Here is a 24,358-nt window from a genome sequence, read left to right as displayed (position 1 = left end):
GGAAATAATAGATGCAGTCATGTAGGGACAGTATTCACAGGAGCTATTCTTTGAATCTCATACTGGTTGGTGTGGGTGTATTTACCAGTCTGTAGTAGGCTGCTGATTTTTTTTTATTTTTTTAATACAGATGGAGGAGAGCAGAATATATTCTTAGATATTCACAGGAGGATGGGTTCATTTGGTGGTATAGTCAGACACATTTTGTATAATATGACTTATATCCATAAGAACAAACTATACATATTCCTAATTGAGCCAATGATGTCATGTGCAGAGGGAATTTAACTCTTCATGTCTTTAAAAGCATGATTCTCATTGAATTCCACTAATGGTCACCCAAAGGATGGCTGTGTGTGTGAACCATTTTATCACAGGCTTCCACTATGGCGGGCAGCCCTCTGGTGCTCTGCAACTAGCAAAATAGTAAGAAGAATTTTGGATTCCTTTTTACCAGTTTACTAATAATCTGGGTGAGCCAGAAATAACGCACTTCACCTTTAAGAAATTATTATTAGCTGCAAGAAAATAAAATATTTTTAAAATATCATTGTTGTTTTTTCCATAACTAACAAAGGAGAGCATTCCACACCTTAAAGGGTCAAGCAAAATACTTTTTTTTTTGGATAGAGTAGGTAAAGATTAGAACCCCATTTGGTTTTAAAGTGATATTAAAGCCTTGTGTTTGTTTGTTTTTTAAACTAAAAACAATGGTTTTGCACAGAGCAGCCTGGATCCTTTTCTTCTCGGCTCCTCCCTCCTGCCGGGTACCCCCAGAGCAAGCAGCTTGCTCTGGGGGCACCCAAGCAGGTGTGCTCCCGATCCCCGACTCTGTGCGTCTATTCACACATAGAGCTGTGTGTCCCCCATATTTTGATTGGCTCACTGGCTGTGATTGACAGCAACAAGAGCAAATTGCTTCCTCTGCTGCCAAAAGACAATCACAAGTGCAAGTCCCTGAAGAGGTAAGGCTCTCATGGACAACGCTGGATCGAGAAAACCCCTCCTGATTGGCTGCTGGCAAGAGGCGCTCCTGACTGAACTCCACTGCTGCCACCTGTCGCCCCCGAGGTGGAAAGGCACCTCTGGAACACAGAATGAACTGACAGTACAGCCCAGCCAGAGCAGAGGCCTAATTTACACAAATTAACCTGGATGAGAGTTAACTAACTCTCTCATACCCCTCTAAATTTAAAATAGCACCTGGACTAAAAGTACACAGGCGCTACATTTTTCATGACGTTCCTGTTGGCTCAGGGGTCATGAATATCGGGTGAGCAGATGGTTTGCCCTTTGGTGGTGGGATAAAACACACTTGTTAGTTTAATGTGCAATTCACTATTTACACTCATTGGTGACATCTGATTCATACTGGTGGTTATTTTGGACATTTCATCTATTAATGTTATTTAGTTGTGATATATGTGCTGCACTTTGTTTATTCTTATACTAGAGGTATTGTGAACATTACAGTACCTGTAGTTTTCAGCTTGCATATAATTACTCTGTAAATTTTGGGATTTTTCCCTGATTGGTTCAATTTGAATAATATACCTTACTAACCAATCCATGACTGCTGCTCCTCTCTGACAATCTCTTCACTGGCCCCTACCCCATGGTATAAAATTCAAAACATACAACATCGCCCCCAGCTACATCACTAACCTTATCTACAGATAATGTCCAAATTGTCCTCTCCACTCCTCCCAAGACCTCCTGCTCTCTAGATACCTTGTTACCTCCTCCCATGCTAGCATCTAGGACTTTCCCCAGAGCCTCTCCCATCCTCTGGAACTCCCTGCCCCAGTATGTACGGTCAGCTTCTACCCTGTCCTTTTTTAGGCGATCATTAAAAACGAACTTATTCAGGGAAGCCTACCCCACCTTAATCTAAGAACTGTACCTGAGTCACCTCCATCCACTGCAGCTATTACCTTTTGTACCACCTCCCCCCGCCCTTTAGATCGAAAGCTCCATGAGCAGGGCCCTCCTATTCCTTCAGTATTGAACTGTATTGCAATCGTACTGTCCCCCTTTATATTGTAATGCGCTACATAAAATGTTGGCGCTATATTAATCCTGTATAATAATAATAATAATATTGTCAACTTCATCCCACTTCAGACCACGTAGCTGATATATTGCATTGACAATGTTATCATTTAACCAATTCAGCCCGGACCATTTTGCTGGTCAATGACCGGGCCCCTTTTTGCGATTCAGCACTGTGTCGCTTTAACTGACAATTGTGAGGTCGTACGACGTGGCTCCAAAACAAAATTGGCGTCCTTTTTTCCCCAGAAATAGAGCTTTCTTTTGGTGGTATTTGATCACCTCTACGGTTTTTATTTTTTGCGCTATAAACAAAAATAGAGCAATTTTGAAAAAAAAAATATTTTTTACTTTTTGCTGTAATAAATATCCCCCAAAAATATATTAAAAAAAAATGTTTTCCTCAGTTTAGGCCGATACGTATTCTTCTACATATTTATTGTAAAACAAAATCGCAATAAGCGTTTATTTATTGGTTTGCACAAAAGTTATAGCGTCTACAAAATAGGGGATAGTTTTATGGCATTTTTATTAATATTATTTTACTAGTAATGCCTGCGATCTGCGATTTTTATCGGTACTGCGACCTTATGGCGGACACTTCGGGCACTTTTGACACATTATTGGGACCATTGGCCTTTTTTATAGCGATCAGTGCTATGAAAATGCATTGATTACTGTAAAAATGTCACTTGCAGGGAAGGGGTTAACACTAGGGGGCGAGGAAGGGTTAATTATGTTCCCTAGGTGTGTTCTAAGTGAAGGGAGGGTGGGACTGACTAGGCGAAATGACAGATCGCTGTTCATACATTGTATTAACAGATGATCAGTCATTTCTCCCCCTGACAGGACCGGGAGCTGTGTGTTTACACACACAGCTCCCGGTTCTCGCTCTGTAACGAGCGATTGCGGGAGCCCCGCGGTGATCGCGTCCGCCGGGCACGCGTGTCGGCACCAGGGGCGAGCAGGGGGCGCACGCCTCCAGCGGCGCGCATGCGCCCCTAGTGGCTGAAATGCGAAATGACGTTATATTGCGTGATTTTGCGCAGCCGTGCCGACCTGCCGCTGTAAAACTGTGGTTAAGTTCTCAAAAAAAGCCTTGCTAAAGTCACCTTAAAACTTGTTTTCCATCTTAAAAAAATATAGTAAAAAAAGCACTTTTACTACACCTTAAAAGTAGTGTTTGGTGTTTTCTGAATATGAACCAAAAATGTTAAATATGTTAGGGAGTGATTTTCCCTGTTTTTTGCCCAATTTGGGGTTGGGATTTGAACCCTGATTTGATCCTGAAGCCCTGTACACACGGCCGGGATTCTCGTCAGGAAAAAAACATAGTTTTTCCTGATGAGATTTCTGGCAAGATTTTCTTGCCTGCCGAGTGTACAGATGTACGATTCAAAAGAACCGCCGTTGTTTTGAATGGCACGAACGCGGTGACGTTATCGACTACAACAAGCATGCGCTCGTCACATTCGATGCCATCGTCGCCATCTTGCTTCACCCTACCTATTCCTTGGAAGCTACCACGCATACGTCAAAGTCATTTTGAGCATGTGCAGGTTTCCATGGAGGCAGGTAAGTATACAGACGCTTGGGTTTCTCGGCAGAGAAGTTTTCCTGCTGAGAATCACAACGAGAAAATAGAGAGCAGGTTCTAGATTCTGGGCAGTTTTCTCGACGAGAAACCTCAAAGCCTCGTACACACGCTCGCTTTACTCGGCAAGAAAGATAGTTCTAATGCCAGATAAAGAAAATTCTAAGTATTGACTGCAATCTATAAAATTCAACTAGGAATACAGTCTAAAAAGTGGTGGAAGCAGTGATAGTGCAAGTTCTTTTGGGGTGTCCTTTTGAGTCATGGTTCTTTGGTGAGACCACGTTCAGCAAAGTTAGAATAATGTGTGAGAATCAAGAAACGAGAAGGAAATGGAAGATGGCAAACAATATACTCTGTGTCTCAGGCCTCGTACACACAACCGTTTTCCTCGACAGAATCCATCAAGAAACTTGGTGGCAGAGCTTTTTTGCCAAGGAAAACGGTCGTGTGTATGTTTTTCACCGAGAAAACTGTCGTGGAACAAGTTCTCTTTTTCCTCGTCGGGAGTCTCAATTTCCTCGTCGCATTCCTTGTCAGGCTGGTTTTTGACGAGAAACACGTTTGTGTGTATGCTTAGAAACCCGCACATGCTCAGAAGGGTGGCGCCAGTGGAATCAAACTTCCCCTTTATAGTGCCGTTGTACGTGTTTTACGTCACCGCGTTTGAGAACAACAAGATTTTGTCTTGACAGTGTGTACGCAAAGAAAGCTTGTCAAGAAACTTGTCGAGGAAAACGTTTTTTCATTTACGACAAATTCCTTGGGCGTGTGTACGAGGCCTAAGGTTGTCCCAGGTCTTCATGTCTGGTACATTCTGGAACAATAATAATTATAGAAATTGTGTTTTATGTTTTGTGTGCACATAATATTCACAAATATCTTCCTACTCCTTTTGCTTTACCTTTAATTAAAATATATGAAATGTGCCATATTATGCATGCCTGTTATCCTTCACTGCTCAGACCTACCATAAATAAGAAGTGAATATGTTATTTATTTTCTTGGTTCATGTAGTGTATTATTTTGCATTTAGTATTCAATGACCCTATTATTGCAAAAAAATTAACATTGCCTATTACTAACATAACAATGGCAAGAACATGGTGTGAAAATGATAAGAGAATACGATATAACTGTAGATCTAATTAAATGTTTGTTCTGTTTAGCTAGATATTTTTTTAGGAGCCTATTCACAGCCATATTTTCACAGCTCGTTCTTCAGCTGTGTATTTGTAGAACATGGCAATGAAAATAGACATGTTGAGTTAAATAAAAAAGAAAGTGAAAACAACTGAAGAATTTTAATTTTAGAATGGCTTATACTGGTGATAAGACAAAGTGCCCTTCTGTTACACACACCGCCCTGTTGTGCCCTGTTTATTTAAGATATATACACTGCATTACCAAAAGTATTGGGACGCCTGCCTTTACACGCACATTAACTTTAATGGCAACCCAGTCTTAGAAGGGTTCAATATTGAGTTGGCCCACCCTTTGCAACTTTAACAGCTTCGGCTCTTTTGGGAAGGCTCTTTACAAGGTTTAGGAGTATGTCTATGGGAATGTTTGACCATTCTTCCAGAAGCGCATTTGTGAGGTCAGGCACTAATGTTGGACGAGAAGGCCTGGGTCGCAGTCTTCACTTTAATTCATCCCAAAGGTGTTCTATCGGGTTGAGGTCAGGACTCTGTGCAGGCCAGTCAAGTTCCTCCACTCCAAACTCGCTCATCCATATCTTTATGGACCTTGCTTTGTGCACTGGTTTAAATCATTTGGTGGAGGGGGATTATGGTGTATAGTTCTTTTTTAGGGGTTGGGCTTGGCCCCTTAGTTCCAGTGAAAGGAAATGTTAAGTGTCGGCATATACTAGAAAAGGCATCCATGGATCTGTTTTTTACACAAAGCCCTTAACTCATTGTTTTCTATATGGCTCATTTGATTAATGATTTATGGATGTAGCTCCAACTACATAGTTGAACAATAGCCTATGACCACAATGAGTCTTTCTGCAGAAAAAATTACCAAAGACACCTGACTGTTACCTATGTGGATATAAATGTTGGGGTATGTTTCTGACACGTATAAGAGCTAGAGAGCTGTTTGGACAAGCAGCGTAATGTCTGCAACATTAAAGAAAAATAACAGTTGAACATGACTACTTTTCCTTCATGTGGATGTATTGCGATTTAAGCCATTCAAAATGAATGTAACAATGTAAACAGGGGCTTAAGTGCAATGTTACACCGCCCTATTAACTTTATATCAGTCTTCTCCTGCCTCCTCTCCTAACAAAACTAGATATCTTAAAAACTTTTTATGAGATCAAAGTACAGTTTTTGGGGACCCCTCCTGCACTTCCTTATTTCTGATCTGGGCCAGAATGACATTACAGTACAGTGCTCACAGCATCCTGGAATACCCCAGTTGGTCAAAGGAAGCCGTGGGTACTCTATGGCCAAGCTCTGGTGGGGGGGGTCTTCTGTTTATTTACACTGTTGCTACTTTTTGCAGCCTCCCCTCTAATGCCCTGGCACATGCGCATGATGGTGCAGGACTGGGTGTGCAGTGACAAAGCAGAAAATCTCTTAATACCCCTGGATCACTAGGCATGTGAGCATGCTCTCTTTGCACATCCTGGCTATATAGGCAAGAGGAAAGGGGGAAAACTACAGAGGTGGACAGTTAAGTTTCTCTTTAAACAGTTCCCAGCCGGGCTACAGACAAATGATGCCCGGGCAGACATTAGTCTTTCCGAGTGGACGTCACATGATGTCCTCACTGAATTCACAGCACTGTGGCGTGATCTGCCGCCTGCTGTTTCCATAGGAGGACTGATCAGTGTACCTGCCACTGTCGGTACCATGTGATCTTTATGACCAATCAAAGCAGATCACATCACAATTGTACACAGTGATTGGCTTTGTTTTATGCCATTCACTGTGTACAATTATGTTGATCTCTGTGATTGGTCACAGAAATCCCATGTGCACAGACAGGGCCAATCACAGCCCATCTGTACCATGTGATTAGCTGTGGCTAGCCACAATAGTAAACACTGAATGAATCATTCAGTAAAAAATCGTAGCTTCTAACCAATATAAGCAATAATAAAGTGTAAACAAAATCCTGATAACTTCCCCAGAGTAGTACAGTGTAACTATGATAACACTGTATTGCTTTGGTCACAGTGTGTAAAAAAAAAACTGAAAAAATGTAATAAAAAAAAAAAAATTAACAATTTACATACTGTCATCAGTCACTGTCCCACCACATTAATTGTATGATGATGCTGTAAATGCACTGGTGACAGTATATAAAAGTAAATAAATTGTGATAAAATGAATGTTTTAAAATGTCTTAATTTACCAAAAAAAATGTGACAAAAAATTACAACTTCAAACAATTTGCCATGCCTCTTACTAAATAGTTTGGACTGTCTATTTTCCAAAAAGGGATCATGTGGGGTATATTTAAACTGTCCTGGCATTTTTGGGCATCAATAAATTAAATTGTCCGTAAGTACATCAGGATTGGTCAATTTTTCAGATATACACTGAGCAAAATTATAAACGCAACACTTTAGTGTTAGCCCCTATTTATCATGAGCTGAATTCAGAGATCTATGACTTTTTCTATGTACACAAAAGGCCTATTTCTCTCAAATATTGTTCACAAATCTGTCTAAATCTGTATTAGTGAGCACTTCTCCTTTGCTGAGATAATCCATCCACCTCACAGGTGTGGCATATCAAGATGCTGATTAAACAGCATGATTATTGCACAGGTGTGCCTCATGCCGCGTACACAAGACCGTTTTTCTCTTCGTTTTTCACGTCGTGAAAAACAGTCGGGTGTAGGCATTAACGACGGGGGAAAAAATTTGCATGCTCAGAAGCAGGTTATGAGAAGGGAAATTTGCATAATCAGCCCAAAGGGTGTCACCAATCGAATGGAACTTCCCCTTTATAGTGTTGTCGTACGTGTTGTACATCACTGCACTTTAGCCAAGCATTTTTTTTCACGATCGTGTGTATGCAAGGCAGGCTTGTCAAGAATCACGTAGAGAAAAATGTTGTTTTTTCCATGACATTAAAAACGGTTGTGTGTACACGGCATTAGTCTGGCTACAATAAAAGGCTACTCTTAAGCTGGGTTCACACTGGTGCGACAAACGTTCTGACTTTGTGAGCTCATGTCGCATGACATGTGAAAATCAATGTTTCCCTATAAGAGCCGTCTTAACTGGTCCAACACATGTTGGTCCGACTTTGAAAATGCTCCCTGTACAACTTTGGTCTAACTTTGATCCTACATCAGCCCATTGAATATCATTGAAGTCTGATCAAAGTCGGAACGCTGTCTTGCATGATCCGACTTTGGCATGCGACTTGTGCTCTGCCGAAAAAAACGGCGTGGGGATCCCCCCAAGATCCATACCAGAAACGTATCCAAGCACGCAGCCTGGCCGGTCAGGAAAGGGGGTGGGGACGAGCAAGCGCCCCCCCTCCTGAACCGTACAAGGCTGCATGCCCTCAACATGGGGAATGGGTGCTTTGGGGCAGGGGGTGCCCTGTGGTCCCCCCACCCCAAAGCACCTTGTCTCCATGTTGATAAGGACAAGGGCCTCTTCTTGACAACCCTGGCCATTGGTTATCGGGGTCTGCAGGCAGGGGGCTTATCGGAATCCGGGAATCTGTAATAACATTTTATAACAGAAACTAAAAGGAAAAAAACACATTAGTTCTGTCTTTTTTAGTTTATTTAGCAAAAAAATTTAAATAACCAGTGGTGATTATATACCACCAAAAGAAAGCTCTATTTGTGTGCTGAAAGCTGAAAATTGGTCTGGGCAGGAAGGGGGTGAAAGTGCACTGTATTAAAGTGGTTAATTATCTGTGTTATACAATGACCTAACCTGCTGTTCAAAACATTAAAGTGTAAGGACACCTTCAAATACTGTTCTCATTTTTTCTTATCTTTATTTAGTGTTTCTATAATACAAATGTAAAGTGAAGTATAATTATTTTCTGTTTCAAAGAAGCTGGAACATAACGTTTCTAAAGCTCTATAATTCTATGCGCCATCCTACTGAATGAATAATACAGTGTATCTTACAAACACAAGTTTTAATGTGAATGTAACTAATAGAATCACATTTTATTCTCATTTAACAAGATTCACTGTCTCTGCAGAATGGTATGTGTGAATGCTATTGTTTTTCCACAACATGAAACTTTACAATGTTTAATTCATGCTCTAACAGACTTAAAAACATATTTACTGTATATAACAGACAGGGATAAATGTTGGAGAAAACGTTCTGGTGTTAAAGCCCTTACATTGCATGGGAATTACCCCCAAAGCTTAGTGAATGAGGTGCATTAAAATAATGTGGACCCTTTTATCATTTAGTTTGTTTGCAGCTTTTGTGCTTTTTTATGCTTTGATAGGTAATAGCATGGACCAATCATAAGCATGTACTTTGCTGACTTCAATCATTCAATCATGCAAAAAAAAGTTGTTGTTTTCTAGTATTGCATGTTATTAGTTATTCTTCGCAAAGTGCAAATTAACCACATCCACTAAGCTCTGAGGGAAATTGCCATGCAAGGTGCAGTAGCAATAGCGAACCACCTATTTGTCTTTAGTAAATTACAAAACTGTGGGGGTTATTTACGAAAGGCAAATCCATGTTGCACTATAAGTGCAAACTTCAAGTGCAAAGTGCACTTGAAATTGCAGTGAAAGTGCACTTGGAAGTGCAGTCGCTGTAAATCTGAGGGGTAGATCTGAAATGAGGAGAAGCTCTGCTGATTTTATCATCCAATCATGTGCAAGCTAAAATGCTGTTTTTTATTTTCCTTGCATGTCCCCCTCGGATCTACACCGACTGCACTTCCAAGTGCACTTTCAGTGCAATTTCAAGTGCACTTTGGACTTGTAGTTTTCACTTGTAGTGCAAAGTGGATTTGCCTTCCGTACGTAAATAACCTCCTACGAACTACGTGATGTAAATACCAAACAAATAAAATAAGTTAGTGACCCCTAGTGGGAGTATTGCATATGACACCAAAAATATATTACTGTATATATATCATAATGAAAGTGGTATGTGAAACCAGTGACCTCTAGTGGTTACACAAATTATAACACATACATCACAATAACATTAATATGTACAACCAGTGACCTCTAGTGGTTACAAAACGTATTATTTATATATATATATATATATATATATATATATATATATATATATATATATATATATATATATATATATATATATATATATATATATATATATATATATAATGCAAAGTCCATTAATCCAGTGATATCTTCTGTGAACCAATGCTGTCCACACACAATCCAACGGTGAATGATAACAAATGAGTGACTTAACACCACGTAGACCCTCCACCAGTCACACTATGCACTCACCTCCCAGAGCGGCCCCCAAATGGACCAAGTAGCACTTTCCACTTTGGGGTCTCAACCCAGGATCTTTAAGCTCCCAATAGTAAACTCCTGCAAGCATGATCTCTCATATAGGATGGCAACATAAGGGTAAAAAAAGGAACTAGCATAGTGTAATACTGCAAAACAAGATGTATTTAAAACACAAGCAACTATATCACTCACATTTAGGAATTCGCTATCCCTGGTGCATACAGGTGATGAACTAGAAAATATACAGATCCGTCTCTGGGGTCACATAAGTGTCTGCAAGTCCTCGGCCCTGCTGCCCTCATGGGTGATTGTGTACTTCCTACAAACAATGTGATGACATCACAAGCCCCGCCCTAATGCATTTCTTCACTCACATGCAACTTTATCAGGTTCTGAGATGAGGTGGGTGTCTCTCTGCTTACTTTCTCTCCCATTCCAGAGTTTAGTGCATAGGTGTTTGCCAAATGAATATAATTGATCAATACTGGCTTTAGATAGGTTGTTGATGTTATTGTCTATACTGGGAAACCTGCTTGCACTTATTTTTCATTGGAACTTACAGCCAGATTCAATACATATCCCACTGGTTACCTATTACATTGAGTCTATGCAGTCATCATAACAGTTTCCAAGCCTTGATGAAGGCCCCCCCCAAAACGTGTTGGCTGTTTTATGTGCTCATTAAAGCAACTTGGACTGTTTTATAATTTAGTTTGTTGCAGCTTTTGTGTTTTTGTGCTCTGATCAGTTAATGGCACAGACCAATTATAAGCATGTATTAGGCAGTAATTAGAAATAAATTATCCATGAAATATCACTGGGAGAAGAAGAGTCGAAGATTTGTAATTGCTGTCTACAGTTGGTACCTTATTAGAAACATTGTTAAGGTCGCTAATTGTGGTTGTGGGTACAAAAATAATACTTTTAGGCTGGTTTTACACATTGCCATAGCAAATAGTATGTCCATTTTCACTGTGATTAAAATAAGTATTTGTTCAGTGGTTCAGGTGTGTTTTTGATGTGGTTTTGATGCAAATTTGCTAGGTTCAGGACCATGTTTTTGTCACAGCTGCATTTTCAGTGCTGGCCAAAAAATTGTAGTAGGAGAGAAATCCGTGCTGAAATCCTGAACACAATCCTGAACACAAGTGAACACATGTGCAATTCATAAGCATTCCCATATAACTCACCGCAGTGCTCAGAAAATGCACCACATATACAGTATGTGAACAGCTTCAATGTTATTACACATGTCATGCAAATTGGGTGAACCTTAAAGGCTTTATTTCATCAGGCATAGAAGGGGAAGGAGCAGGGGAAGGAGCACCAGAAATAGCATGTATTTATTAATCCAGTTTAGTGCCTCATAATTGTATTCCACCACCACTTAAAGCAGCCAATGTCAGAAAAAAATTACATAGTTATTAATAAATTAATGTTAATTATTAAATTAACATTAAAGCTTGGCAGTAAAAAAAAAACAGAACTTCTTCTCTAATCCAGTGAGCCATTTCAATTCATGACCAACCCTTTCTGAAGCACAACCATTGAAAAAAGGTCAGTCAGATTTCACTGGAGTACACAAACAGTTCCCTTTTGACTGCCATTTTTTTTAAACCTAATTCAATAAGAAGTAGGACCCAAACTTCCTCATACATTTACTGAGAAATAACTCACTTGTTTTATAATGTTCATGAAACATTCATTCCATTTAGTTTACCAACACATGGCATAGTTAACAAGTGGAAAAAGAAAATATGGACAGCCGCACTCCAAAAAACCTTGATGGTTGTCTTTATAAAAAAAAGGAAAGGGCGTGGCTTGGCTGAGCACGGAGATGGCCGCTTAGACCGAGAGCTCCTGCAAACAGAGGATTGCTATCTGCTTCTTTGGGGAACTACAGAGCCCGCCGACCATGGGCAAATCTAACAGGAGTGCCTCAGCATCCCGGACACGAGGGAGACCGGAACGCATCTCGGCCGTAACATACCTGAACTATTCCGCTCCCTCCGCTCTGACTCCCACAAGGTCTCGCAGGCCGCAGGGCCTACATCCCCGAGTGCAGCCTCGGACTCACAATCGGAGGACAGGGAGATGCAAATTGATCATGCCGGCCCCTCTGTGAGCCTATCCGACCTTAACAGGGTGGCATCCGACATCACCAACACCCTGGCGGCAGCTATCCTGGACCTAAAGACGGAGCTTCGAGCGGTTGCGACCCGCCTTGCGGATGTGGAACAGACAACACAGCTGCACTCAGCGGCTATCAGGCAAGTGCAGCACGCTCACGATGCCCAGCTCTCATATTTGTTTGACCTACAGCGCCATGTCGGGGACCTCGACAATAGAGGCCGCAGGCATAATGTCAGGGTCAGGGGGGTCCCGGAGGGGATTTAAGTGGAGGCCCTACCGCAGACAGTCTGCGCCATTTTTAATGATCTGTTGGGCTGCCCGGCGGACTCACCTGTGGAGATAGAGCGATTGCATCGAGTACTCAGGCCCCCCCCTCGTGAAGGTGACCCTCCGAGGGATATTATTTGTTGTATTGTCAACTTTCCGCTTAAAGAAGAGATAATGAGGAGGGCAAGGGAGAGAGGCTGTATACTGTATAATGGGAACGACGTAAAGCTCTTTCAAGATCTCTCCAAAATAACCTTACAGAACAGACGAGCCTTACGACCCCTACTGGACATCTTACGCAACCACAATATCATATACCGCTGGAAGTTCCCATTCTGTCTGTCTGTCTGCCTCTGCAAGGGGTCGCTCTGCCCTCCTGCGCTCGCCAGATGACCTGCAGCACTTCTGAGAGCAGTTGGATATACCCATGGTGGTGCTGCCGGACTGGTGTTTCTTCCACTTTCCTACAGAACCGTGGCGCCAAGTGTCTCATCATCCCTCCCCGAAAGCCCAGAGACAACAATCCAGACGCCGGAAATCGGACCCTCCTTTACCTGGAGCTCAAGCACCTTGTCGGGAGCAAGACCGTCGCAGCCCCGATCCTCCTGCTACCCCGCGCAGAGATTGTCAGGATGCCTGAGACCTATGTGCCCACTGACTCTCCTCACCCGTAAGTGCCTTTGTTCTCAGTTTTGCATGCTCCCCCCGAGTGCACTTAGACTTTGCCCACTGCTAGTGAGGCGCAGAGACCGCCTGGATACCTGAAGACGTGCGTGTTGGTTGGGTCTCCTCGCCTGTAAGTGCCTTTATTTTCTGTTTTATTCAATCCTCTCAGATTCATTCATTTTGACTTTAGTCTTTACCAGCCACTAGTGTGATCCCGCTTGTTATTCCGGGTTGAAGGCCCTAACAACGTGTCCTGTCCCTGGGTGGTGACTGCTATCCACGTTTAATCAACATTGTCCTGTGCCTCCATAGACATATACGCAGGTTCCATACCACTTCACTCCTGCCTGTTTCTATGGGAACTCTTGGTGAGAATTGTACGCTGCTCCATTACTTCCGGGTGCCGCTTTAAGACTTTTATGTTTATACCACCAATGGCTCCGGTTTCAGAACTGTTCGCGTTCTTCCATGGACCCTTGATCCAAGTCTATTTTTTCCCCTGTAAAATTACCTGGGCTTTGCCCGCTGTCAGCCCGATTCCCACCAGCTACACTACTCCAGATTCGCTACCTGAACTGATGTCCCGAGGTAGTAGCGATATTCACCCCTAACCTGATCTAGGCAGATGCTCACAGTTTCACAGATATGTGCTCTGGTCCTACACTTGCCCATTACTACCTTTACCTCTGGGATCTCCAGCAGAAGACTGAATACTGCCTTTGGACCACTGAGCACAACTTTGTCTGTTACCCATGGACTACTGCGTTGCAACCCCGATATTAAAGGCCTGACGGTGGGAGGTAGGGAGTATAAAGTAGCGGCTTTCGCTGATGATGTACTCCTTTCTTTGTCGCTGCCAAGGATATCCCTACCAAATCTGCTGAAAGATATAGAGAGCTTTGGGAAGTTATCCCATTTTAAGATTAATTATACGAAATCCCATGCCCTGAATGTGTCATTCCTGAAGTGTGACGTGGAAGGTTGCCGAAGTTCCCTTCCATTCCTCTGGAATGAAAGAGCCATTACGTATCTGGGCATTCAAATTACGGCGGACTTGACTCACCTTTATAATGATAATTTTCTAACTGCCCTTAGAAAGGCCCAACAGGATTTAAAAGACTGGGGGGCCCTTAATGTTTCTTGGTTCGGCCGGTCCGCCCTCCTGAAAATGATAGTTTTACCACGCCTATTGTACCTAATGCAATGTATCCCAATTGGCTTACCTCCCTCCTTTTTTGCGATGTAAAAGGCGGCCGCCTCAGCGTTTATCTGGAAGAATTTGCCTCCCCGTATCAGATACTCGCGGCTTACTCGCCTGAAGACCAAAAGTGGTATCGGTCTTCCAGACCTCTTAAAATACTACCTGGCGGGCCACCTTATGTGAATCGTGGACTGGAACGTCCATCAGACTAGGAAGGGATGGGTGGCGCAGGAAAAGTCCTTCACACAGTTCCCCCTTGATTCGCTCCCTTGGATATCACCTCGACACTGGCCCACCCTTCTCTTAGAGCCTTTGGGCGAGCCACGAAAATTCCTTAATTTTCCTCGGTTCCGGGGCTGCTGACCTCATTGAGGGGTAACCCTGAATTTTTGCCAGGTCTATCCTCCTCATTCCTGAAACGAGACTGGCCGCACGACCGGGTCCAAGCACGTCATTTTTTCTTTCGCGGATCCCCTCGCTCCTACGCAGATCTAGTGTCTGAATCCCCGTCCAACTCTTTCCCCTTCTGGTCCTAAAGACAGTTAAGACACTTCCTCTCCTCGCAACCGACTTCGGAAATTTGGATGCGATGACTGACACCCTTCGAAAACCTATGTTCGCAGACTTCCCCACAGAGACACTTGATCTCCAGTATATACCAGATTCTTTCAGATGGTACACCCACGCCTCCAGATTCAGCTCGTATTGCCTGGGAATCTGATCTTCAGATCTCCCTGAGTGAGGAGGACTGGGCCCGTATCGATGAATGTATCCATAAGGGGTCTCTTAATGTTGCTACTCAGAAAACCTGCTATAAAATTGAAACGCGCTGGTATAGAACCCCCGGCTCTCCTACACAAATTTTCCCCAGCAGTTCCGGAAACGTGCTGGAGATGTGGGAAGGGGAGGGGGACCATGCTCTACATATGGTGGGACTGTGATTCCCTCCAGCCATTCTGGAAAGAAGTGCATGAGCTTATTGCACACGTTACTACCTATACCCTAGACTACTCCCCAGCACAATATCTCCTACATCACACGCATTTGACCAGATCTGAGTACTTTAAGTCCCTGGCCATGCATATGGTGAATGCGGCGAGGCTCTGCATCCCGGTGCATTGGCGCTCCACACACACTCCGACGATTGGGGAATGGTTCAGCAGGATCTCTAAGATAGAAGAAATGGAAGAGCTAGTTCATATCTCCCAAGAGCGCATCGCAAAATTCACATACACCTGGGCATGTTGGACCCACTTTAAAACAACTCAGCGTTTCCAAGCCCATGGTTTTTAGACTGCAACCATTATGGGCCTATCCCTACTGAGTTGGCATTGCAGTGCCCATCTGGTGTGACCCCCTTGTCAGAGGACCGCCGACACTGATGATTCCCCACCGCTGGTCCTTCCCCTTCACCCCCTCTCCCCCCTTTTTTTTTCTTTTCTTCCCTCCCTTTTTCTTCTCCTCTTCCTCCCTTTTCTCCTCTTTCTCTCTGCTTTTTTCTCAGAAAATAATCTGTGGTATGTTTTGATTATCGGCCATATCGTCACAGCTTAAGAGTCCCAGATGATGGGATTGGACTCTTATCGGACATGCTAACCTTGACACTCTTTTGCTATATGTATAGGCCATGAAAACTTGCTTCAATCCATATCCATGTACTTTTCATGTCTGTATATTGTATTGTTCCATTATCATTCAATAAAATTGTTTATGAAAAAAAAAAAGGAAAACTGCACTACAAGTCACAGCACACAACACGGGAGTAAAACAGCTGACGCATTTCACACTATAAATTAGTGCTTAATCATAGCTATGATTAAGCACTAATTTATAGTGTGAAACGCGTCAGATATTTTACTTCCGTGTTGTGTGCTGTGACTTGTAGTGCAGTTTTCCTTTTTTTTTATCAAGACAACCATCAAGGTTTTTTGGAGTGCGGCTGTCCATATTTTCTTTTTCCACTTGTTGCCTTGTGCATTGCCAGTACCCTTGATCTCCTTAGACCATACTGATCATCCTAACACAATCCACCTGGAGCGGTAACTTTCTTTCTTACATGGCATAGTTAGATGGTAAACTCTAGTTTGCTAAATCACTGCATTTTACACAACTGCTATTTTTAGGCACTTCCCATTTGCATGCACTTTAGCAATGGCTGCATGGCATTTTTTATATGATGGATTTGTTGGTGGTGACAAAGTGAACTATGCCTTCATAATGTGGTATGAAATGGCCACTTGAAGACTCCCGCAGACATTGGCGTGACAAGGTGACAGTTCAGGAATAGAATTGAGAGACATTGATAGGACTGTCCTATAAAGTAAAAGTGCCTGAACAAGGATCTTCATGACAGAATCACCAGTTATTTTAATTGCAGATGCAGATTTAAAACTTCAAAAATTAGCTTTAAAATATTAATAGCAAGTTAAAACTTGTAAGAAGTTTTAGCAATTGAGAATACATATGTTAAGAATCATTTAGTGGTATAGGGAGCAATCAGTGCAGTTATATACCGCTTGAAATTCTTCAGATTCTTAAATGTTCCATGCTTCAACAGAAACTTTCATTGGAATTGAATACTGCTGTTGTAAGTAACAGTAATATCTCCTTCATACCCATGACCTGCTCATATGCATCAATACAGAAAGGTTGGAAAGGAAAAGTGCAATATTAGCTGATATATTTCAGTACATTTGTAATATGTTTTTTCTTCTTCTTCAGTAATTGTATTGTTATACACAAAGTATGGTTACTGCTGTGTTCAGCTGGAAGGCAAAATTAATATTGGCTGTGGTCCCTGAGTGTGGGCAGAGAGCGGACAGCAAAATTAGTCTAGCATGGCTCATAACACAGAAAGTTACACATGCATATATTGTATCAGACTGGTAATTGCAAAGTTTAAATGAGATTAAGAGAAGATTGTTTGCTCATTTCTGTATTCTCATTATAAACATTGTCATGACATTTAATTTATGTTGTTCTGCCTTCCCTGCTTGTCAGAAGTAGCCAAGGTTTTAAAATGTATCACCCAGAGTGTTGTGGGAAATTACTACAGTTAACTGTAAGTCTTTGACTTTTTCATTATGGAACATGATTGACTGTTTCTCCACTGGTCTTGTTAGCCTTGTTTACCAGAGGCAATTTCAAATTGTGTATTTGTAAGTAACAAAAATAGAATATATTGCATTACACTAAATCTCTTAAAGAGTTGTATTCTGAAAAAAAAAATCACACATGCATTACATATAAAATCTTTTTTAATAAATGGAAGCATCTAAAAAGCAGAATGGTTTGTAGGTAAAATTAACAAATGTAGAAAAAAGTTTTGCAGTAAAAGATTGACTTTAACCCCCTTCATGATCAGTCATTGAAATCTAAATGCCAAGGCCAAAGGTTGGAGTGTCAGCACAAGTCCATTACCCTGCTTTGCTTTTTATAAAATTATAGTTGACAGACAAATGTGTTTCTTGTTTTATACTTGTAACCTAACGTCCCACACTCCGCTTGAGTGCTTTCGTCATATACCACTTCCTTCCAGTCTGGATATAGATATCAGATATTCCAACTGCTCACAAGCACAAAATGAGACGATACTTGTTGTCTGCTGAACATGGACTCTTTATTAGAACCAAAATACAAGTCTTATATACAGTAAAAGAGGAGACTCCCACATCCTGCTCATATTAATCTAGCAATACACAGAAACACAAATCAACATGGGCTAATTCACTAATCCCTTAGAGCAGCCGTTGTGACTCCCTAACTGCAATATACATTATCATACATATTAACACAGAACTCCTTCATACAATTGCAGGGTCATTAAACAATGGGTGACAGAGAAACCACACTAGACTTATTTACATTATAGAAAACAACAGACGGGTGGCTGGAGTTGATGACATTAGCATCTCCTTACAGTATATGTCCCAACAGTAGGAATCAGTCACTCTTTCTAATATGGCATATACAGGGTTTCCAGAGTCTGTGTCTTGGACCTGAATCCAAAGTAACACCACCTCAAGTGTCCCCAGGCATACAGCTCACAAAGAGCACTGTTCCCCCAAATGCCAGGCCCCATGATCGCAAGGCAAGAGGCTAGCATTCAGTCCCTTTCAAAAGCCTCTGTCCCGGTCGAGTCTGTCACAATACTGTATCTGACAATTACAGTATTTTACACTATGCATACTGAAACCTTCATGCTGCAGTGGCATCTGCAGAGATGTCTGCAGGCTGAAAGCTTATTTTATGAATGAAGCCCCTCCAGTCTGCATGTCATAGCTTACATAGTAATAATAACATTAATGTTATTAGCTAACACCTGTGATTGGCTCCTGATCATTAAGGGCCAGATTCAGGTACCTGCGCCGCGGCGTAACATATCCCGTTTACGTTACACCGCCGCAAGTTTTCAGCGTAAGTGCCTGATTCTCAAAGCACTTTCCTGTAAACTTACGGTGGTGTAACGTAAAGGCGTCCGGCGCAAGCCCGCCTAATTAAAATGGGGCGTGTACCATTTAAATTAGGCGCGCTCCCGCGCCTGACGTACTGCGAATGCTCTGTTTTGAAATTCCCGCTGTGCTTTGCGTGAAGTGACGTCTTTTTTTTGAACCGCGACGTGCGTAACATATTTTTCGTATTCCCAGACGTCTTACGCAAAAAATAAAAAAAATTGAAATTCGACGAGGGAACGACGGCCATACTTTAACATGGCTCGTCTAAATTTAAGCAGCCGTAACTTTGCGACGGGAAAAAATTACTAGCGATGACGTAACGAACGCGAAAACCTTCGTGGATCGCCGTAAAATGCTCATTTGCATACCCGACGCAGGAAAACGACGCAAACTCCACCCAGCGGCGGCCAAAGTATTGCAGCCTAAGATCCGAAGGCGTACGAAGCCGTAAGCCTGTCGGATCTTAGCTAAAAGCCGTCGTATCTTGTTTGTGAATCACAAATTAAGATACGACGTGGCAAATTTGAAAATACGCCGGAGTATCAGTAGATACTCCGGCGTATCTCGTCTCTGAATCTGGCCCTAAGTACCTAGAAATAAAGTGGTACTAGATCTACTAATTACCAACAATACAGACCTGATCACGGATGTGGAAATACAATTCAAATTTAGGAAACAGCGATCACAGGTCAATTGGCTTCAGTATAAACCACACAAATAGGATACATAAGGGAAATACAAAGACACTGGCCCAGATTCAAATACAGTTGTGTATCTTTAGGTGGGCGTAGCGTATCTCCTATACGCTACGCCGCCGTAACTTTGAGAGGCGAGTATGGTATTCAGAAAGATTATGCGCCCAAAGTTACGGTGGCGTAGCGTATAAGGGCCGGCGTAAGCCCGCCTAATTCAAATATGGAAGATGTGGGCGTGTTTTATGTAAATTAAGTGTGACCCCACGTAAATGACGTTTCTAACGAACGGCGCATGAGCCGTCCGTGAACGTATCCCAGTGCGCATGCTCCTAATTATGCCGCAAATAGTCAATGCTTTCGAAGTGAACGTAACTTACGCAAAGCCCTATTCGCGAACGACTTATGCAAACGACGTAAACTATGCAAAATTCAACGCTGGCTCGACGTCCATACTTAACATTGGCTACGCCTCATATGGCAGGGGGAACTTTACGCTACAAAAAGCCTTACGTAAACAACGTAAAAAAATGCGCCGGGCGGACGTACGTTTCTGAATCAGCGTATCTACCTAATTTACATATTCTATGTGTAAATCTCCGGGAAGCGCCACATAGCGGCCAGCGTAAATATGCAACTAAGATACGACGGCATAAGAGACTTATGTCAGTCGTATCTTAGCCAAATTTCGGCGTATCTTGCTTTCTGAATATAGAAAGAAGATACGCCGGCGCATCCTAGAATTTACGCAGCGCATCAATAGATACGCCGACGTAAACTCTTTCTGAATCCGGGCCACTGAATTTCAAAAGAGTCAACTTCCCTAAACTATGATCCTTGCTAGAAGGCATAAATTGGGATAAAATCTTAGGAACAAAGAACACAGAGGAGAGATGGGTTCGCTTTAAGATCATATTAAATAAGGACATTAGCCAGTGCATCCCATTGGGTAGTTCATTTAAAAGAGTAAACAAAAGTCCTGGATGGCTTAACTACAATGTAAAAATGCATATAAAAGCAAAAGAGAAGGCCTTCAAAAATACAAGGTTGAGGGATCATCATCAGCATTCAGACTTTATAAAGAATGCAACCAGAAATGTAAGGGTGCAATTAGGACAGCTAAGATAGAACACAAAAGACACATAGCGGAGGAGAGCAAAAAACAACCCCAAGAAATTCTTTATGTAAACAGTAAAAAAGTGAGGACAGACCATATTGGCCTCATAAAGAATGAGGAAGGACATCTGGTTACAAAGGATGGGGAGATGGCGAAGGTATTGCATTTTGTCTTCTCCTCAGTCTTCACAAGGGAATTGGGGGGCTTCAGTAACAAAAACTGCAGTGTTTATCCTCATGACACATCACAGGAAGCACCTCCATAGTTACCAGAGGACAGAAATAAAATTAGACTTGGGAAACTTAACATTAATAAATCACCAGGTCCGGATGGCTTGCACCCGAGGGTACTTAGGAAACTCAGTCAAGTAATTGCCAGACCATTGTTCCTCATTTTTACTGACAGTCTACTCTAGCCTAACATCAATAGTATGCAAGCTCTTGGAAGGGATGATAAGGGATTATATACAAGATTTTAGTAATGAAAACGGTATCATTAGCAGTAATCAGCATGGATTCATGAAGAATCATTCTTGCCAAACCAATCTATTAACCTTCTATGGGGAGGTGAGTTACCATCTAGATAAAGGAAGGTGTGGTGTATCTGGATTTTGCAAAAGCATTTGACACAGTTCCTATAAACGTTTAATGTACAAAGTAAGGTCCGTTGGCATGGACCATAGGGAGAGTACATGGATTAAAAACTGGCTACAAGGGCGAGTTCAGAGGGTGGTGATAAATGGGTTCTGTGCTGGGACCAATCCTATTTAATTTGTTCATAAACGACCTGGAGGATGGGGTAAACAGTTAAATTTCTGTATTTGCGGACAAGACTAAGCTAAGCAGGGCAATAACTTCCCTGCACGATGTGGAAACCTTGCAAGAATACCTGAACAAATTAATGGGGTGGGCAACTACATGTCAAATGAGGTTTGATGTAGAAAAATTTAAAATAATGCATTTGTGTGGCAAAAATATGAATGCAATCTATACACTAGGATAGAACCTCTGGGGGAATCTAGGATGGAAAGGGACCTGGGGGGTCCTAGTAGATGATAGGCTTGGCAATGGCATGCAATGCCAAGCTGCTGCTAACAAAGCAAACAATATTGGCATGCATTAAAAAAGGCATTAACTCCAGAGATAAAGTGATAATTCTCCCACTCTACAAGACTCTGGTCTGGCCGCACCTGGAGTATGCTGTCCAGTTCTGGGCACCAGTCCTCAGGAAGAGTGTACTGGAAATGGAGTAAGTACAAAGAAGGGCAACAAAGCTAATAAAGGGTCTGGAGGATTTTAGTTATGAAGAAACGTTGCGAGCACTTAACCTTTTTCTCACTGGAGAAGAGATGCTTGAGAGGGGATATAATTAAAATTTACAAATACCAGTTTCCATCACAGCCTACATGGACTATCTGGGTTGGGCGCATTGAGTTATTTTTTGTTCAGTTTAAAAGCCAGCGAACTAACCTTATTAGAAGGACAACTTAGTAACAGCAGTCTCTCATATTTCCTAAGTACAGGGTCATAATAAAAGTTAAAACAAAAAAGATCAGTTCTTGCAGGATCCAATTGTTTGTTGTTATTCACCCAAATGAATCCTCTTGATTTTGTTTGAATGTCTTCCGTTTGTTGTAGGTTGATGCACGTGGAGACCATAACAGCACAGTTTATTACTGTTCACAGACCTGCATCATCCTGGCTGCCAAGAACTACCAACTAGTAAAAAACACATACATCTCATAATTACTAGTTGGTGTCTCCTAATTACTAGTTGGTGAACTCTCACAAACTCATTGGAATTAACATGTATAGTTTTTTTCAGCATTGCTACCTATCAGGGGGCAGGTGCAAACAGGTCTGGGTGGTAGAAGTGGTTTGCTAGTAAAGTAGATGTGAAGACTTATGAGTATATGTATGCCTGCCTCCTGTTTTTGGGTATGCTGTTTTCTGGCTTGCGAAATAGCTCAGCCTAAAACTACTGCCAGTTTGTAATATCATTGCTGAGCATTTCTTGAAAAAAAATTACTATTAAAGTGCTGCAACCCGGATTTAAACATACCATATATACAGTAAATATTAGTGGCAATGTGAGTCCAGATGTTAGTCTTCATATTAATTAATGACTATACATGGGAAAACAACAGATGACGTCTCATTAAATGATCTCAGATTGGCTTGTTGACATTTACCACAATTCAAACACAGTAAATCGTGCTGTTCCTGCAGTGAGAATTACCATTTCTATTCTGACGGCTACCACTCACCTTTTGTGTTGGAACTGAAATTACTGTCAACTCCTGTGCAGTCCAGATGACTTCTTTGTCTAGTGTTATATCAGTGTGCCCCAGCAAAACTATTTTATAGCAATCACCTTGTTTCATTAGTTTTGTCACATATAATATACACATCTCAAAGGTTAAGGGTCATTTTTTTTCCCAAGACCAGCTAACTGGATGTTTTTTCATACTTATGCGATACTCTCTTTCCAAGCATCTAAAAATGAGATATATCCAAAGTATATGTTATAAAGGTTGTTTATTTTATTTTCTATCTAGTAGAGCAGCCCTCAAAATTTACACTCGCCTGCTCGCATTTTGCGAGTAAATTTTGAGGGCTGGCGAGTGTGGGCTGCCTGGGAGCAGGGGGGGCGAGCAAGGAGAGGAGAGTCGTGTCGCTGCTGATGTTGCCACTGCCTGGTTGTTCAAAGCGCGGGGAACGTTACAGCTTTCAATTCAATAGCTGGGTTTCCCGCCCGCATGCTTCATATACAGCCCCTCCCCCTTGTCCCGGCACTTTGATAGACAGATCACCCATCCCAGGATTGGATGGGTGATCTGTCTATCAAAGTTTCCCGGACAAGGGGGAGGGGCTGTATATGACGCTCGTGGCGAGGAACACAGCTATTGAATTGAAAGCTGTTCCCCGCGCTTTGAACAACCAGGCAGCGGCGGCGGTGGTGGCTCCGGCTCCTCTCTTTTACCCAGTACAGGTAGGCTGCGATATGGGGACATTTGGCTGTGATATGGGGACATTTGGCTGCAATATGGGAACATCTGGCTGCAATATGGGAACATCTGGCTGCAATATGGGGACATTTGGCTGCAATGTGGGGACATTTGGCTGCAATGTGGGGACATTTGGCTGCAATGTGGGGACATCTGGCTGCAATATGGGGACTCTGGCTGCAATATGGGGACATTTTGCTGAATTGGGGACACTGGCTGCAATGGGGACATTTTACTGCAATGGGGACACTGGCTGTAATGGGGACACTGTCTCCAATGGGGATATTTTGCTGCATTGGGGACATTTTGCTGCATTGGGGACATGTGGCTGCACTGAGGACACGTGGCTGCATTGGGGACACATGCTGCATTGGTAGACATGGGCAGGCTGCATTTTTGGTAATGATAAAGTTGTTAATATTTATTTTTATAACTTAATTCTGCATAAAACATTTAAGTGCATGAGATAACTTATGAGGGCGTGTCTAGGGGCGTGGCATGGTAGGGGTTGGGCGGAGCAACTAGTGGCAAGTACGCCTTGAGGCCTGGCTAGTAGCTCAGGACTTGAAATTTGAAATTTTGAGCCCTGTAGTAGAGCATCTAATGATTTATATCAATGTTTAAATACCTTTTTGGTCATTTTAAACTCTTAAAAGTAATATTCCTTCTTAAGATTAGCCACCAAAAATGTGAAAGATGGAAAGCCATGACCTTTCAAG

The sequence above is a fragment of the Rana temporaria genome, chromosome 4 (assembly GCF_905171775.1).
Source record: "Rana temporaria chromosome 4, aRanTem1.1, whole genome shotgun sequence".
Classification (NCBI taxonomy): domain Eukaryota; kingdom Metazoa; phylum Chordata; class Amphibia; order Anura; family Ranidae; genus Rana; species Rana temporaria.
This window is presented reverse-complemented; position numbering follows the sequence as displayed.